This window comes from Carassius auratus, chromosome 27, assembly GCF_003368295.1.
Source record: "Carassius auratus strain Wakin chromosome 27, ASM336829v1, whole genome shotgun sequence".
Classification (NCBI taxonomy): Eukaryota; Metazoa; Chordata; class Actinopteri; order Cypriniformes; family Cyprinidae; genus Carassius; species Carassius auratus.
Window position 1 is genome coordinate 15,498,090 of NC_039269.1, and position 18,593 is coordinate 15,516,682.

General features: G+C 36.0%; 1 protein-coding gene across 1 annotated transcript in view; it reads left to right on the forward strand.

The window, feature by feature from the left end:
• The first annotated feature begins 1,413 nt into the window (after nucleotides 1–1,413).
• Nucleotides 1,414–18,593, forward strand: part of ptprfb (protein tyrosine phosphatase receptor type Fb) — a 188,379-nt gene continuing 171,199 nt past the window's right edge. Inside the window, exon 1 of the mRNA XM_026206114.1 lies at nucleotides 1,414–1,728. The gene's annotated coding sequence lies outside the window, so the exon portion shown is untranslated. The remainder of the gene's footprint in view (nucleotides 1,729–18,593) is intronic.

Consider the following 18,593-nt stretch of genomic DNA (forward strand, 5'->3'; position numbering starts at 1 on the left):
ATATTTAGTACATATCAGTGCATATTGACAACCTTCACATTCATCGTTGAAAACAAAAAAGGAGAACATTTACAGCTTGAAAACATCAACTGCGAGTGCTGTGATGGTTATAGTAACATATAGTAACATAGTTTTCATTCTTAAAATGTCCCAAACTATTAGATAACAGGATCCTCCGTCATACGGACAGCTTTCTCAGGGGAGCAAATCCCACTAGATGGAATTGATTAATATTTCACATTTCAAAATCACCAACAGTACATCTTAATCCTGAGGTGTGGCATCCCTTACCTGTCAAGAGGATTCTGCTTTCCATTTCTCAGCCAGCCTTTAAGTGAGCTTAGTTTCAGCTGCTGCCAAAGGATTTTTGAGAGGACACCAAAACACCCATAGCTGGACCGACACAGCTTTGTTATTTTGATACCATTATGCTATATAGATCTGGCCAGACATTTGTGCATGTATGATGATGCCACCATATTGCTATTTGTTGTCACACACACCATACAAATCCTTCCTTGAGACTTGACCTTGGATGTGTTTTGTGCATTTTTCATGTCTTGCCATGATAGTTATTCTGCAAAATTCATCAGCCAATAAATATGTGTTTTCTTCCAGTTTCTGCAAGCTATATTATCTATTTTACTGGGCATATTTTTTGCAACCCAATTTCAACAAATGAACACTAAAATCCACTAAAATTACTCTGCCTTAAATTAAAAGAGCATGTAACTGATACCTTTTAAAAGTGTGTCTGACTACTTTAATGTCAATCCATTATTCACTTTCTCTTGCTTCAGAAGTTGGAACTCGAAAAATGTTTCTACATCGCTATTAGGATCTGAGAGCACTGAATCCATCTGGCCAAAAATGACAAATGAATAGACCGCTGGACATGATATGTTTCTTAATTTCAAGTAGCCTAGTTAAAGTTAATCATTCTTTTTTGAAAGGAAAATTATTCTAGCCACCTGTAATTATACAGGGATTCATTACACATTTAATTTAAAGTTATATTATTTAATTATTTCAATTCATTTAACTATTATTTTACTGAAATTATATAATATTCAAATTATTTCCCATGGACAATGTCAACTTCTATAATAATGTTTTGTGTGTGTGTGTGTGTGTGTGAGGACTGGGCTAATGGATATTGTAATATAATACATTAAAATTATTACATACCATCTTTGATTACATGCATTTTATTTAGGTTAAATCTAATTGAATATCTGGATTGGTTTAGGTTAAACCCCACTAAATACCTGCCCCTCTTAAAGCAACCACACTAATCTAAGCGGGGACTAATGTAATCGATTCGTGAACGGCCGAATGGTCACGAATGTTTCCGAAAATGCGCGCTAGCAACCTGTAAGTCAGCCAGCCTGCCAGGCAGGGAGGGAGACGGCGTGATTGAGGGGACTGTAGGCAGGCAGACCAGCAGAGAGTCTCCGAGCGCTCTGGAGCAGAAGTCCGTGAGACACAAACTCTGGATTCACAACAATAGACGCTTTTCCACTCTACCGTAGTTATAGAAAACAGTTTTAATAACGGGATTATAACAGCCGCGTGGCACATTAGTAAAGGAAGAGTCGTTACTCTGTGGAATCAAAGAATTTTCCAGTCTATTTTAAAAGTGGATTTGTACGTGGCCAACTGAACCGGGTGAAACGAGCGGTTGCCGAGCACGGAAAGAAATGCAAACCGCGGCGGAACGGAGAGACGGTGAGTTCAACGCGTTTCCTTCTTCGTTCGGACTTGTTATTGACACTTGCTCGACATTAAGCACTAATTTGAAAGTGATTATCAATTGCATTAACGAGCACGCTTTTCAGCCACGAGGTTTGGAGCAATCGCGAAATTCTAGTATTTCTTAAACTAACGGGTGAGTTGACGTCGGCTAAGCTAGTGTACGTTAGCTAACCGAGCGATTAAAAAACTTACATATCTTTAGTTTAGGGTGCTTTAAACACAAGACCACTGTAGGCGAGTTCCTCTTCCAGAATAGCAGTTATGAGAAAAACTGATTATATTTTCTTGCAGTGACTCTAATTTTGGTGCCTCGTGGTCTAAGAGCAAGTGCAAGGAGCAATATAGTTCTGTCATGCAAATGCACTTACTAATGATGAGCTGAGAAGCTGAACTATGACCACAACATGTATTCGATAATACCCGGCGCATATTTTCTGGGGTAAAAGACAAACATACAGAACAAGTGTCGCGGGATATTCTTATGTCACTATGCTGACCGTGAGCGAGCTCACTTCTCCAAAGATGCTTCATCTCATGTAAAATATGCCACATATTAGTGTTGTGCAATCGTGTCAATGTTTTGTTTACATGTGCATACATTTGAACTGATTCAGTCTTGTGTGATTATGAAAAAGCGTACAGAAATTAATTCCAAACACGTACATGGACAAGATTGTGCATTTTTTTTCTCCAAGATGCCACCGTCTGTGGATGAGCGTGCATATTTTAAAACGCACACTCCCACATAGATTATTATACAGACATATTGGTCTTTTTTTTTTTTTTCAGTTTTCACCAAAACGTAGCCGTAGGGTGCCTTCAAAGACGATGTCTGCTGAGTTCAGTATTTCTAATCGCATTAAAATCAAACGTCAGTACATCGCATAATGAGTTTGTGCGTTTCCAAATCGTAATATTTTACGAAACTGATCAAACTCTTTTAGAAAGTCTTATTTGACCTGTTTTTGGTGGGGCTTCACAGAAACGTGTCAATGAGAATTAAACGAGAAGTAAAGCTCGTGCGTGTTAAAACGCTAGGTCACCCAAAATCAAAATCCTATATTTACTCGTTTATGTTGTTCGCATCTTTACCACTTTTTCACAAAAGGATATTTTCTGCAGAATGGCAGTCTTGTACCTTTCAGTTTCATAGCATCTTATTACCAGACGTTATAAATGATGACTGAGGCTGTCATTTTCTCACAATCATGCCTAACACTTCTGTTGTTGAAGAAAGTAAGAGGTTTAAAACAACATAAGTGTGAATAAATGATGACAGACTTTTAATTTGTGAGTGAACTGTCCCTTTAATATCACTTATGCAGCAGAACAATGCCACTCTTGTTATGCTATTGACATTATGCATAATTATTTGTTATGCTGGTTTTGTTGCCCTTTTCAAGGTCCTTCCACACAGCACTTCTATACGCCAGGAGTTATTTTAAGCAGGAAGCCTATAATATACATGACCATACGTGAACGCTAGCTGCGGGCAAAGCTTTCAACAGTCCAGAGTTTTTATTGATTAAAAACAAACTAACAAGCAAACCAGCATATATGAGGAACTTCAGAGCGCTCATGAAGCATATCAGCAATATCAAAAGATCTGGAGGAGCTCAAGACTGAGCAAGTTTCATGCAATTGCATCAGAAGTCTGGAATAATTTGGCCAAAGACAACATCGTTTCCTTGATCCTGTGCAGTCTTCTGGTACTATTGTTCATTTGGTCTGTGTAATTAGTTTAATATTCTGTCAGTTCTGGATTTATTCATAAAGACAGAATGGCTCCTTGGGCTAAACAGAGAACATTTGTGACCCTGGACCACAAAACCAGTCTTAAGTCGCCGGGAAATTTTTGTAGCAATAGCCAAAAATTGGGTCAAAATTATCGATTTTTCTGTTATATTTGTGAGATTTTATTTTTTTTCTTTACAGATTTTATGCCAAAAATCATTAGGATATTAAGTAAAGATCATGTTCCATGAATGTATTTTTTTAAATTGCCTACCGTAAATATCTATAAATACGAATTTTTGATTAGTAATATGCAATGCTAAGATCTTTGGTCAATTTGGACAACTTTAAAGGCGGTTTTCACAGTATTTAGATTCTTTTTGCACCCTCAGATTGCAGATTTTCAAATAGTTGTATCTCAACCAAATATCATAGTATCCTAACAATCTATACATCAATGGAAAGGTTATTTATTCAGCTTTCAGATGACTTATAAATCTCAGTTTCGAGTAACTGACCCTTATGACCAGGGTCACATTTGTGGTCTGTATTTTGACAGGCATAAAGATGAATATCGCCCCCAGTAGCACACACATGCACATTTATGTACGGTAATTGTATTTGTTGCTTTGGTGAATGATTGAACAATACAGTCAATCACTGTGACCTGCTGAAGTAAAATCCAATACTAAAAAAGATGTTTCTGAAAATGATTTTGTGGATACATTAACTGCATGTCAGCATGTTTTACATGAATAATGCAAGAGTCATGGTAGGTGTCAGTAAATAGCACGAAACCATAGCAGATGCCCTGTAAGCAAGACATGCATTTGTTTCTAATGGATCTTTGAGTATTTTTAGCAGCTTTGTTGGTGTCAGTATATAATTTGGCATATTATACCCTTTTACCTCTTTTATTTTGGTAGAGGGAACTAACTGGCATGTTCCAAATTCTCGGCCCTCTGTTGCCACATGCTGAAAAGCCACTTGGTGCAAACTTCCCCCTTGCTGACGCTGTCTTATGGTTTCCATATGCGCTGAATTTGGGGTAATTTCAAGGCAGGGGCTCTAATGAGAGATTTTATTTCTGTAATGCATCGGTTGTGGTGTCGGGGATCAACATTTATAGGAGTCATATCTGGGAACTGAGAGCATTTTGGACTTCTCAGTGGCACATGGGGCTCTGGCATGGGAGATTTTTTATTTAAACAATTCCGCCTAGTCGACACTTTTAAGGAGTAATGTGGCACAGTCAGTGTGGTCAAAATATTTTCAGTGTTGTAAAAGTTTCAGTTTTTTTAGGGAAGTTCTGTTCACTCCAAGAAGGTCACAAGCTGCTGAAAGAAATACTACATTTAATTTCTTTGCCCTTGAACACAACGGTGTCTTTCTTGCTTCCCTCAAAAATTTAGTGCATAATAATAAATGAATATTGTCTTTATTTCAAATGCATTTAAAATTCAATACTGTCTCTCCATCTGGTGTTGGTCTACGTGGTAAAAGTCAACAAATAAAAAATTAGGCCTAGGCTATATCTGACATTTGCTTTTCGAATAAATTATAATTTTGCAAGATTTCAAAATGAATCACAAGGACTTGATCGTGAATCTTTACAAACACGAGTTCACTACTCCTTTAAAGTGACCATCATTTGTAAACTTCACTTATGGCCTTTTAACTTCTGTTGCTCACTTTCCTCTGGGTCCCCATGACCCTACGAATGCCAGTTGGAAGTCACTCATTGTGTTTTCTCTACCCAAGATGCTGTCATTTTGAAATGACAAAGTTTCCATGTTTCACAGCCTCTTCTGTGTTTAGAGGCCTGTGAAGAAGTTAAGTGTCTGGAAGCTAATTATTTAGTAATTTGGCTGCTGATTGAAAACAGGTTCTCCATTAGTGGGCCTGCTGGTGGGATTATAAACCATTTACACCACAGTTTTATGGGACATCTCCATTTAACGAAAAGTGGAAACAGACTTTGGGCCAGAAACGGCCCAAACCTTTTATAAGAACGGTAGCTGAGCCTATTTCAAGGAGCCCCCCATGTTTTAAGTTCTACATTATTTGCTTAAATTACACCTTTAATGGTTTATGCTGTGAGGTAATTGGATAGGCCCTGTTCTGATTTATATTGGAGAGTATCTGAGCAAAGAAAGAGACCTTACTCAGCAAGTTGTACTTTTGAAAGCCAGCTCTGTTATTGGTTCCATCTTGTTCAAATGTGAAAGCCGATTCTTTTGACGCTTGTTAATATCGGTGCTTGCCTATAGGTGTGTGATATTTGATTATAATTCAGTGTTTGACACCAGAAATAAAACGTGAACTCTTTAATGTCTCATGCTATGGCTGGACAGTATGACATGAAAATATCAACCGATTTTATTTATGGTTGCCAGGTTCATAGAAATGTTGCTTCTTGCATGCTATTTAACAATGCAACTGATTTGTGGTCACAGGTTTGCAAATGTGCATTTACTGACTCATTGCATCACTCCTGGCTCAATCAGCCATGTTTGCAATGCATCACTGTTTGTAGTTATTGCATGATGTGAAGCAGCTGTTTATGCATGCAGACACTAGGTCTTCATCTAAACCAGTTGAGATGAAGACCCCCTTTTATCTTCTTTTTTTATATTTTATTGTATTATTGTTGGATCTTTTTTTTTTTTTTACATATCACAATGCTGTTATTTTTACTGGAAATCAAACACATAATTGTATATGTGGTTTACAGGGACTCTCTTTAGATGTAATGATTTTATACTGAGCTATTCAGGTTGTTTGTTCCTTAACTCTAACCCAAATATATATATATATATATATATATATATATATATATATATATATATATATATATATATATATATATATATATATATATATATATATATATATATATATATATATATATTTTTTTTTTTTTTATACTGTACGTTATAATGAATTGATGCTTAAATTTAATTGTTGCACTTAAAACATATATATTTTTTATTTATTTAGACAAAATAGTGTAGAGGTTTATTTAGTTGATTTATTGGACATCTGCCTTAACATAAAAATAATTATAAAGGTATCATATTTTCTAACACTTTAATATTTCTAGATATTACTCGTTCCATTATATAAGATTCTACTCATACCGCCCACCCCTAGCTCTTGTAGTGCACAGATGATGCTACAAGCCATGTCAAGTTTGTGGTTTTGTGTGTGATTTATTAGATTAGTTCGTTAGTCACCAGGCTCCGTCTCCATTGTGGTGGCTCCATTAGGCATAAGAATGTGTCCGAGGTACGATTACTGCCAGAGAGTCGTGTGAAGGTGACCTCCCCCTCCATATCCTGATCCAAACACGCAGACACACGTACACGGTTTCCCTCGCTGTCTTTGTTGATTCATTTCTTGCTACTCTTTTCTGTCACCCCGATTTTCAATAATCCAATAAACTCAGGCAGCCGCTTGTCATATTGACATGCATTTGGTCCCGCGTGCTGTCACTCAGGAAGATGAATGTTGAGGGAGTTGCGAGTCGCAGTACTGATAGAGAGGATTCTTTAACGTTTATGCAGCATTAATGGCCCTGTGTGTTTAACAATTAAAAAATTTGCTGAAGGCCTCTTTGAATATTGATAAGGGAGGCTCTTGTGCGGCTCTGTTTAGATTACTGTGACTTCCAGTTGGTGTAGGTGGTTTGACTGTCAAAACAGTGATTTGGATTGAAGTGCTTGCTTTTAAGCATTATTGCGGCATCAGAGTTAAGATGTTCACAAAACCAATAATAGTGGGTGTAGAACACATTATATAGAGGCCAATTCTGTCAAACAGGACAGTTTAGTGGAAGTGGGTGGAGATGTCCTAAAATATGAATTGGAGAAAACATATGTGGGCTGTGGGAATGGAAGTTCCCCCTTTAAAAATAGTTACTTACCCTGTTGATAGCATGGTTACTCAAGACAAGTGGTCAACCTTTTAAGGGGCTTTCGCACCGGAGGAACATTTTCATAGTTCCTAGAACTTTTGGCGAAAGTACCCGCTTTTTGGCGTTTAGCACCGTAGGAACTGGGAACGGATTTAGTTCTAGGAACTCCATTTGGGGTAGTAGGGTCTAAAACAGTGCTATAGGTATAAACTGTGACGTGTGTATGCTGATTGGCTAAACAAACGCACTATTCTGACTGACGATGTCCTTACTACCTTACCGTGTCAGTATTTATTGTATTATTGTTGGATCTTTTTTTTTTTTTTACATATCACAATGCTGTTATTTTTACTGGAAATCAATGTGGTTTACAGGGACTCTCTTTAGATGTAATGATTTTATACTGAGCTATGTCACTGTCTATACAGGGTCAGAAAGCTCTTGGATTTCATAAAAAATATCTTAATTTATGTTCCAAAGATGAATGATGGTCTTACAGGTTTGGATGGATATGAGGGTAAGTAATTAGTGACAGAATTATTGGGTGAACTATCTATCCCTTTAAGTCTGTGGTCTTCAAATCAGTCAGTTTTAAAATCAGTGAAGATTTGAAAATCATCTTTTTTGTCCTTAGTATCTAGATATGACTCGGGTCAGTTTCTTCAGTTTAAAGACTTTATTCTTATTTGCTTGGTTAATCAGTATTGGTATTCACAATGTAGGGATGGTTTAGTAAAGTAGGGCGTAATTGCAGTCCAGCTTCAAAATCAAAAGGTCAGCACTGACCAGATGCTCTGAAACAAATCTGTGTTCGTTTTATTTTAGTAAACATTTGTATTTATTGCTCCGCAAAATACCTCCACTAGCACTTTCTCCTCTCACTGGATGGTCACTTTTGGAGTGAACTGTGGAATATTCTCAATTCATCCTGGCTGAATGCAGAAAACAAGTCCGTTTTCTGTCAGTCATTATAGAAAGAAATCTTCCACAGATCATACAGCAACTGCTTCAGTAGTGTTGAAGGGAGCTACAGTAGGTGCTGTCTTAAGCTGTTTCTGTTGAGTATGGACAGGGTTTGTAGTTTTTGATGCAAAAGGTTTAGATTTTTATGTGTTTGTGTCCCACTGAGTGCAGTCTCCAGACTGTATCATGAGGACAAGAGGAAGCAGCATGCAGGAGAATGGGAAGATGCAGTTCTGGCACTTTATCTTCCCACTGGTGTGCCAGATGGAGAAGACCGAGGGAGTCCTGGCTTAGAGGGGGTGCTGGTGACTGCCCAACCATCACAGAAGGGCTCCCCCCTTTTTCCAACTGTGTCTGTCCTCCGGTCAAATACAAGAAGAGACCATTTAAACAGAAAAGCAACCATGGCAAAATGATGGATGGTTTTTCATGTATGTAAAATTTATATTCAAAGACTGAGCTCTGCAGAAACTCCTTTTTTTTTTTCAAATAAACATGATTAGCCTAATTTTTAGGGCTCAAAATATAAATGACCTTGTGTTAGTCCTGAAAACGAGGCAGTAGGTACTGTTAAATGTATTATAAAAATTTTATTAGGGCTGGCAATTTAATGCATTAATTAGATTAGTGAAAAATAACGCGTTAAAATTATCAACGCATTTAACAGACTTTCCACACCCCAGACATGTGGGTCATCTGACAATTCATGATTGACATCAATAATTGATGAAAAATATGAGGCAGGGCAACAGCTCACTGTGTGATGGAGCCTAGAGAACATAGTTAGAATGTCCCTGAAATTCAAGATATGGGGCAAAAAGATATTAAAGTCCAAATTCAAAATATCGGAAAGGGGTCTTTTCACCCGGTCCCTCCTCAGAGTTGACGCACACACAGGTTGCCAGATTGACAACACAAATAGAAACGAGCACACTTGACGATGAATTAAATGAAATACACTGTATTTTCTGCCAACTGGCAACCTGTGGTGCCGAAATATAATTGGGTAAACTGACAGTGGGAGGATTTCACAAACCAAACCAAAACAAAGACTGACACTGACAAAGACTGGCCCTGGAACGCACATTTTCAAAGGAGAATATTTACTGTAGCATTGGTTTTTAGATAAATCTTTTAACTTAGCATGTTTCTTAAATATCTGCAAACATTTGAACAAATCAGATGAATGAATAAACTTAATCATTAAGACATATACCTCCACCTACTGGCAGTTTTAGATTATTATTTAGAGTATACTTTCATGAAATAATTTCATATTTCCATAGTTATAATAATACAATTTATAAAATAAATTATTAAAGGTATAGTTCACCGTCCCAAAAATGACAGCTGTGTCATCATTTACTCACCCTCATGGTCCAAAAGAGTATGTAATCAATTTGATCAAACAAAATATTTCTTGCTGAAACTACTTTTTGTAATGTGTGACCCTGGACCATTTTTTATTAGTAACATGCATTGCTAAGAACTTCATTTGGACAACTTCAAAGGTGATTTTCTAAATATTTAGATTTTTTTGCACCCTCAGATTCCAGATTTTCAAATGTATCTCGGCGAAATATTGTCCTATCCTAACAAACCATACATCAATTGAAAGCGTATTTATTCAGATTTCAGATGATATATAATATCATCTATATATAATATAGATATAACATATACCAGTATTTTTCGGACTGTAAGTCGCACCTAAGTATACGTCACATCAGTCCAAAAATACGTCATGATGAGGAAAAAACATATATAAGTCGCACTGGACTATAAGTCGCATTTATTAAGAACCAAGAACCAAGAGAAAACATTACCGTCTACAGCCGCGAGAGGGCACTCTATGGTCTCAGTCTAGACTAAAGGAGCACTGAGCAGCATAGAGCGCCCTCTCGCGGCTGTAGATGGTAATGTTTTCTCTTGGTTCATTTCTCTTGGTTCATGTCAAATTAATTTTGAAAAATAAGTCGCAACTGACTATAAGTCGCAGGACAGGCCAAACCATGAAAAAAAAGTGTGACGGAAAATACGGTAATACGGTAATATTTGATATCTCTAAATATCTAGAAATTTAAAATAATTGACCCTTAAGACTGGTTTTGTGCTGCAGGGTCACATGTGTGCTTGATGCTTTATACAAGATTGACTTTAAATTATATTTAGGGAGTAATTTCTCATCCAAAATCAATGTGCGATCAATTTGCAAATAATTAGTTTAATTAATCGCCACATCATGTAATTAATTGAAAATAAAAATGTAATCGCTTATTGGCCCTTATTTTTATTTTTATTATAATTTAAATAACAATATTATTTGTGCCTCAAAGCTAGTGAATTACTGGACCAATTGGGCGCGCAAATAAAATATTTTTTTGTTGAGCTGTGATAAGTACGTTTGTTACTATAACTGGTTTAGAGCAGATAAAGAAAGTGCAAATTACTTTAGTGGAAGCTTTTTTCAAGCCAAGAGATGATTATAATGCTTTGTGTGATCTTTTGCTCTGTAATTACTGTAATGCACTTGCAGACAGTCTAACTTTGAGACTTTCTGGATTCTACTGATTTTATATTTTTGAGCTACTGTCATAATCATTTCATAAACCGCAAGTGATGTTGTGGTCAAACTGAATGTCTGGAAACACTACACCGGATGTCTCTCACTCATACTGAAGGACTGGACTGTTTCTCAGAAAGCCATGATTGGATTTAATCCAGACGTTAACAGGAAGCAAATGACTCATAAAATTGACCAAGGTAAAGCAATGAGAAACTCATAAAGACTCTGTCAGAATCTTGTTCCTGGGATGTCTGAATGCCAGTATGTTTTTCCCACAGAATATGTGAGAGTTTCTTGTAACATTATGTCATAAATATCTCTTTTATGGCTATTTCTTATCAATGAGGAACTATTGGAAGTCTACAGATGCTTTGCAGGTATACATTTGAAGAGTGCTCTGGAGTTGAATATACAGTGGAAGGCACCTGACGAGGAGTAGATTTGTTCTCAGACAACAATATAAGAAAGGTAAAGATAATCATTCCAGCAGAGGACAAAACGGAGAGGCTGTAAGGAGTACAGTGCAAATAAATGCAGACGCTGTGACACAAATTGTCACCTCAGCATGTGGAGTATTAGTCACAGCTGACCACCTAATGTGCTCAAGTCATGGTCCAAATCAGAGTAAAGCACAAGAAGTGGAATGTGATGGATACCTTCTACTAGTTTGAAAGACTGCGATATGTTGATTATTAGGTTAAAATGATAACTGAAAGAGGTGTCAGAAATCATTAGCACTTCTATTAATGACCTTTCAGTGTGAACCTGACAGCCCGTCATTATTAGTTACGTGAGGGAGGCCAGAAATGATTGTTAAAATGATAGTTCACTTATAAGTGATGTCAGTGTAATATGCTCACCCTCATTTTGGTCCATACCTGCAGGAATAATTCGGAGGAGTCCTCATGCTGCTTGTAATACATCAGTGTTTATAGTGACATCTAGGGCTGGGGTTTAACACAAATTCCACGATTCGATTCAATTCTCATTCAAAGGCTTGCGATGCTATTTGATTCAATTCAATATAGATTATTTTGGATATATATATACCAGGTACAGTACATCACAAATTTTCTCAAAATAAAAGAAAACTCAAGTAATGCTGTAAAATATACACGTGAGTCAGTTGGTTCTGCATTAATATTGAAGGTTAAAATGTTTTAAAATTACAATTCTCTTTTTTTTTTAAATAATAAAGTTACAATTACATAATATTTCTGCTTCAATTAGTTATATATATATATATATATATATATATATATATATATATATATATATTAGGGGTGTAACGGTTCACAAAATTCACGGTTCGGTTCGATACGATACACTGATGTCACGGTTCGGTTCGGTTCGGTTCGATACGTTTTAGATACAGCAAAATGTAAAAACATCTCAACTTTTCAGAATGCCGCAAGCGCACCGCGGGTCATGTGACAAGAACCAACCAATCAGCTTCATCCTTTCCCGTAACAACGTTGAGAGCTCAGCCAAGATGAAGGAACAGCTGATCATAGTTGTATATGGATTGCAATTTTGAAATAAATTCAGTAGCAGAGCTACTGCAAGCGATTTTTAGAGCTGCAAATCCATTTATCCTTCGCTGAAATTTCCGCGTCTCATGGAGAGAGCACGTCATTGTTGCTTAGCAAAGACAGACGCCTCAGGAGAAAGACGCGCTTAGCGTTTTCCATGCGTTTTTAGGCACGATATGTGAACGGCCCCTAAGGCGCTCGCTCACTCAGCACGCGCTGAAGGCTCGTTGCAAAATGTCTAATGCATTTAACAGACCAGAAATATAAGATCCTAAAATAACCAACAGGTCTGGTGTTTGGGTTGGATTCCCTGTAAGCTATAGTTTCTAAATGCTGCAGGGATAGTTTGCTGCGTGCATGTTTCTCCTTTTTTTTGTCTTTTCCCAGATAGTACTGACGCATATATCCCAGATATTCCCGCTGTTTTTTTTTTTTTTTTTTTTTTGTAATCCCGCTGGTGTACCCTGTCATGTTGCAGATGCGACATACCGTTGTTTTTTTATCCACCACTCTCTTGCCATCACCATTATAGCTTAAAGGGAATCCAAAGTGCACCCAAACACCAGACCTGTTGGTTATTGGAGGATCTTCTCATTTCTAGTCTGTTAAACGCATTGGCTATTTTGCAACGAGCCTTCAGCGCGTACTGAGTGAGCGAGCGCCTGCTGAGTAGCCTAACATAAACATATAAGATGGTGTTTTTTTCTTCTTCGGGAGTGTCAGGGGCGTTGCCTGTTACGTTGTTTGGGTTATTGGGCTACCTTGTTGAACGCATATCATTATATTTCTTTCTCTCTCTTTTTTTTTTTTTCAAATATAATTAATTACTCCAACGAACCGTTCGGTATACATAATGCGTACCGCGTACCGAACCGAAAGCGTCGTACCGAACGGTTCAATACGAATACGCGTATCGTTACACCCCTAATATATATATATATATATATATATATATATATATATATATATATAAACATAATGGTGGCTGTCATAAAAACTTGATGGATTTATTTAAACATAAATTAAACATTGAAGAACAGTAAAATTTATAATGAATATGTTATATGGTGCATATATTTAACAAAATGCCCCCTTATATAATATTTGCGATATATTTGATGGGAGGTGCCTTTCAACTTTTCGTCCATTAACTGAAAACATGCTAAACTAATCGGTTCTTGGGATTGAAGAATCAATATCATTCCGTAAAGATTCTATTAATATTGAGATAACAATTTTTTTTAAACCAGCACTAGTGACGTCTGTTAAGCTCCTAAAGCAGAATTCAAGAAACACCACAAAAATGTAGTCAGTATGACTCATACCTGGACATGATGCCCCCTGCCATATCTTTCAAATCTGATTTGCTTTAATGTTACATACTGTGAGAATATTAATGCATGACTGTTCAAAAGTGTGGCGTGTAAACATTTTTAAAATTAATTGAAATTATTTTTGAAAGAAGTCTCCTATGAAAGCATGACTAAATATATTTGATCATCAAAATACAGTACAAACAAATAGGTCTATTCTATCAATCAAATTACTATTGTAAATTAAAAAATAATTGTTCTTTATTGCAATATAGCCCATTTTAAAAAGTAGCTAATTTATTCCAGCTGAATTTCCTGCAGCCAGTCTTCAGTGTCACTTGATTCTTCAGAAATCATGCTGATTTGGTGCTTAGAAAATATGTATTATTATTATCAGTGTTGAAAACAGTTTATTATTTTTTTGGAGAAAACCATGATAAATATTTTCAGAGAACTTCATGAATATAAAGAACATGATTTACATGAGTTACAAATTATTTGATTGCAAATGAATGTCTTATACTATCACTTTTGATAAATGTAATGATTGCTGAATAGAAGGGAAAAAAAAACCCCACCCCTGAATCATTTGAGCGGTAGTGCAGGCCCTATGTTTAGAAATGTAAATTATTAAATGATAAGTGTTAACAGAGGGGATGATAAACCTAGTTAGTAGGTAGAGATGAGGGCCGTTCGGCCGCTCTCCTAAAAGGCTTGTGATAAATGAGCCGGGCTTGTGGGTCTCTAAGGCTGAAAGGAATTGGTGGCATTATCTCTTGCAAATAGGTTTGAAAATGCTTTAGGCCACAATGAAACTCTGATTTATTACCCGAGATATTGTAAGTCGTTAGCTCCCATCTCCTGCATTGGTGTATGTACTTTTTCTCCCCTTCCTGCCCTCAAGACTGCATCTAAAATCACAAATAAACAATTGTTTTGCAGTTTTATCATAGAAATTCATTTTTGCATAATAGTTTGTGTTGGAACTGTACTTTATAGGAAGTAGCCATTTGTTTTTTTTCTCAGCATGTCTGTCCCATCCGTGACCTTTATATTGCACGTCTTAGTTTTAATAGTCATAACCCCCATCTCTGCTCTTAAATCCTCTGCTGTCATGCATACACTAATCCAAATATTTCCCTTCTTCTCTACTCACTTTATCTTTCCGTTGCTATAGGAAACTGCACTTCATAATCATTCTTATGGAAATGAAAATCAGCTCCTATAATGAGAACGGAAGGAATATCAATAAGGGTGGTCAAGTGTTTTGCTTGCATATAGGCTGCATTCATAGCAGCCTACTGGGAAATTTCTACTACCGTTTACAGCTCTTCTAGTCTTTAGACTGAGAAACTGTCCAGTAATGAACAGAGGAGGATACATGTGGCCTTTCAATTGCAGTGGTAAATTATTTTCTGCTCTCCCAGTGTAATGTGCAGAGACAGCTACAAGTAAACCGCTCTAAACTTGGTTTCTGAGATGAGTTTAAATGCTGTGGTACAGCCGGACATGTAAGTACGGGGTGAGTTCTGAAAATAGAGTGGAACAGTTGGGCTCTGCGGGTAAAAACCCCATTCATTGTCTTCATATGGGAAATGATTTTAATGATAACTTCTTAAGCTCTTAAGACAGACCTGTTGTGAGCACACCGAAAGAGACATAATTGAGTCGTCTCTCTGCCCTATCAAAATACTTAAATATATTTATGCATATTTTGTAAGGAGGGGCAACAGCGATCGAGGGCTTGAGACGAGTACTCGGCCATGACATCGACAATCGATCATGAAAACGATGATTGATTATTTTTTCTTCATGTGTCCAAACTTTTGAGTGCTACTGTATATATAATACAGTATATACATAAACAGACACAAACAAACACTTATAATGATGTGACAAACATAATGGAGGTTATTAAACAATTTAAAAAGAACCTTTGTTATTCAAAATGTGCCTGACATCAGTGCACTTAACAGTACACTTCACATCATTTATAATAAATAACTTTAAAACTAGAAAAATAGAACACTATGTATATAATTTGAACTAAGAAAAGATTTCTTTTTTTTTTTTGGAAAAAAAATCAAACACGCCCGACTCTTGATTACTCGTTTTTGAAACCTATTTGATGATCGAAATGAGACATTGCCAAAAATGCCCATCCCTAATATTTTGTAAACTGAAAGTAAAATAAATAAATAAATAAATATATATATATATATATATATATATATATATATATATAAAGAACTACGTCTCCCTTTTAAATTCAATTATGTTATTTGTAGTGTTTCATAGTACTATAGTTATTTTTCACATTAAAGCCATTAACAGTTAACTGAGATAACAGTTTGATTACAATAAACAAATTAAATTGATTGCCTGTTTTTGTCATGGTACTTAAACATACATAGTTTTCATTAATTTTAGCCTTTGTTGATGAACCTGAACCTTTTTTGACTAAAACTCGTAGAAAATATGATAAAAGTGCAAGTACAATAAATGAAAGGTGTCACTTTTTTTCAGAAGACAATTAACTTTTAGTACTGGTTTTTATTTAGAATAAAATCAGAAGAAAAAAACAAATCTAACTATTTTAAATTGAAAACTGGACTATAATACATATATACAAGTATTTTAGTATATACAGGTTTTACTCTTTTAATTTACATGCTCTATCAACTCTAATAATAATAATAATATGTCATATATTGATCTACATTTACATTTTTGGTCGACTTTCCTTCATTCACTGGGTTGATTTTGAAACCCAGCCACATTGAATGTTGTTTTACTGTAATATAATAATTATGAAATAGTATTTGCATATCCCCTTTTTGGTTCTTTTCATATGGTAATGTGTGATTTGAAGTTCACAATAGTGTAAAATAATCACAATCCCTAATTAATCAGGCAATTATGTTAAAATGATGACCAGTTTCCTGAAAGGTTCTCCCTTCAGAAAGCGCAGATGAGAGCAGAGAAGTTTGTTTGCTGCACTACACAGAAAATGTCAGGTCACTTCAGAGTGGAGTATCCTCATGAAACTGTACAAGCATTACATGGAAGAATGATCACTGGGCTACAAAGACAATTCTGATTTGTATTTATCTGAAAAGGCAGTTTTATATTAATTGTGTCCATCAAATCAGTACGTTATTGTTCTCAATATAGTGAGCTTCAGATAATAAATGGGCATCTGAAAACAGTCACACGGTCTCCATCTGAGGCTATAAATAATCTCCATTTTAATTAAAATGAATTTAAACAGCCTATGAAACCTCACAGCTGTTCTTAATGAATGAGAAGAATGTTGCCACAATAGCTTCAAAGGAAAGACAGCAGGCAGCGAGTCTCTGGGTTTGCTCTCTGTATTTTAGCCTGAAACCACTAAAGCTTCATTTACACTTACAAGTAACACGAGATCCACACAGGTTATTCACATGAACATTTTTTTTTTTTTTTACACCTGCTATTAAACCATGTGGTATGTATTAGTCATGTGGGTTAAATCATTCCCATCCAACAAACATACCCTCATGAATATTTGAAATCAAAATTAACTCTATTTAAAAATATTAAGTATATTTAGTAGCAAAAGACACAGTAATTTCATTGCTTAGAAAAAAATTCTAATTCGGTAATAAATTGCTCATAATTTTTTTTGTACAGATTTGTTTTCAAAGTTGTTAAAAAAGAAAGAAAAATAACAAACTAAAAACTTTTAGAGTATGTTTTACAAGAAAATATTCATTCAGTCTTTATTCTTTAATTTTATCTTCAAGTTTCTCCACCAGTTGCCCACAGTGACCAAAGATGATTAGCAATGACATTTCCTTCATTGATATTCATCTAAATGTTCATCTAAAGGCTTTGAAGTTCTTTTGAAGTGAAATATTTTATGACTTTTCAAAGTCTGATAACACTGACTGGTAAATTTGTTTGAGAAATCCATTTTGAAAATCATTTTTGCAGTTTGTATCGCTCGTGGTACAGAAATGGTCACTTCATCTTTAATATACCTGAATTAGCTGAATGGTTATCATGAGGTACAGTATATTTTCAAGCTGCTTTCTTCTATTGGGTTTACACCAGTAAGTTTGAATGCACGGCCAGTCGTACACAGAGGAATTTGGAAAGGGAACATGGTAACGTTAAGTTCTTCTGACTGAATTCATGGAGCATCTCAAATGCTAACTGACAGAGGATGCTTTTGCAACATCACCTGCCATCAGTGTCTGAATTCTCCATCACTGCAATCCAGCTGCAGCTCTGAGTGAAAGCCTCATTATTATATGGCTGTTCCTGGTGTGGACATCCGGACTATTATATCATTTAGGTAATTAGTGATATTCACACTCTTTACATACATATTTTTTTAGTGACAGAGCATGCCATTTCTCGAAGTGGACTGTTAATATTTTTAAATGGCGTACTTGCAAGTGGATTATTTAAAAGGCGGCGTGTCAGGCAGATCTTTATCTGGTGACTTAGCAGCTTGAGTCGGAGGGACTCGGCATGGCATCTTTGAATGCTGATTAGATTGCCTCTCTCTCTTTTTCCTGTCGATTGAATGGCACGTTAAAAGCACGTAGGGACCTAATGTGATTTAAAAGCAAAATTAGAGAGTGAGAGTTAGTTGGAATACTAAAGTGATAGTAAAAACATTGTTCTCGATTGTTTAACCCTCCAGTGACGTGTGATTACGTGAAAATATGTTGTGTAATAAGTGTTTATTGCCCTGTATTGACTCAAAGGTTATGTTGTGGCTCGATAGTCTCGCCAACTTTCAACACAGCAGGATGTGGCTTGCC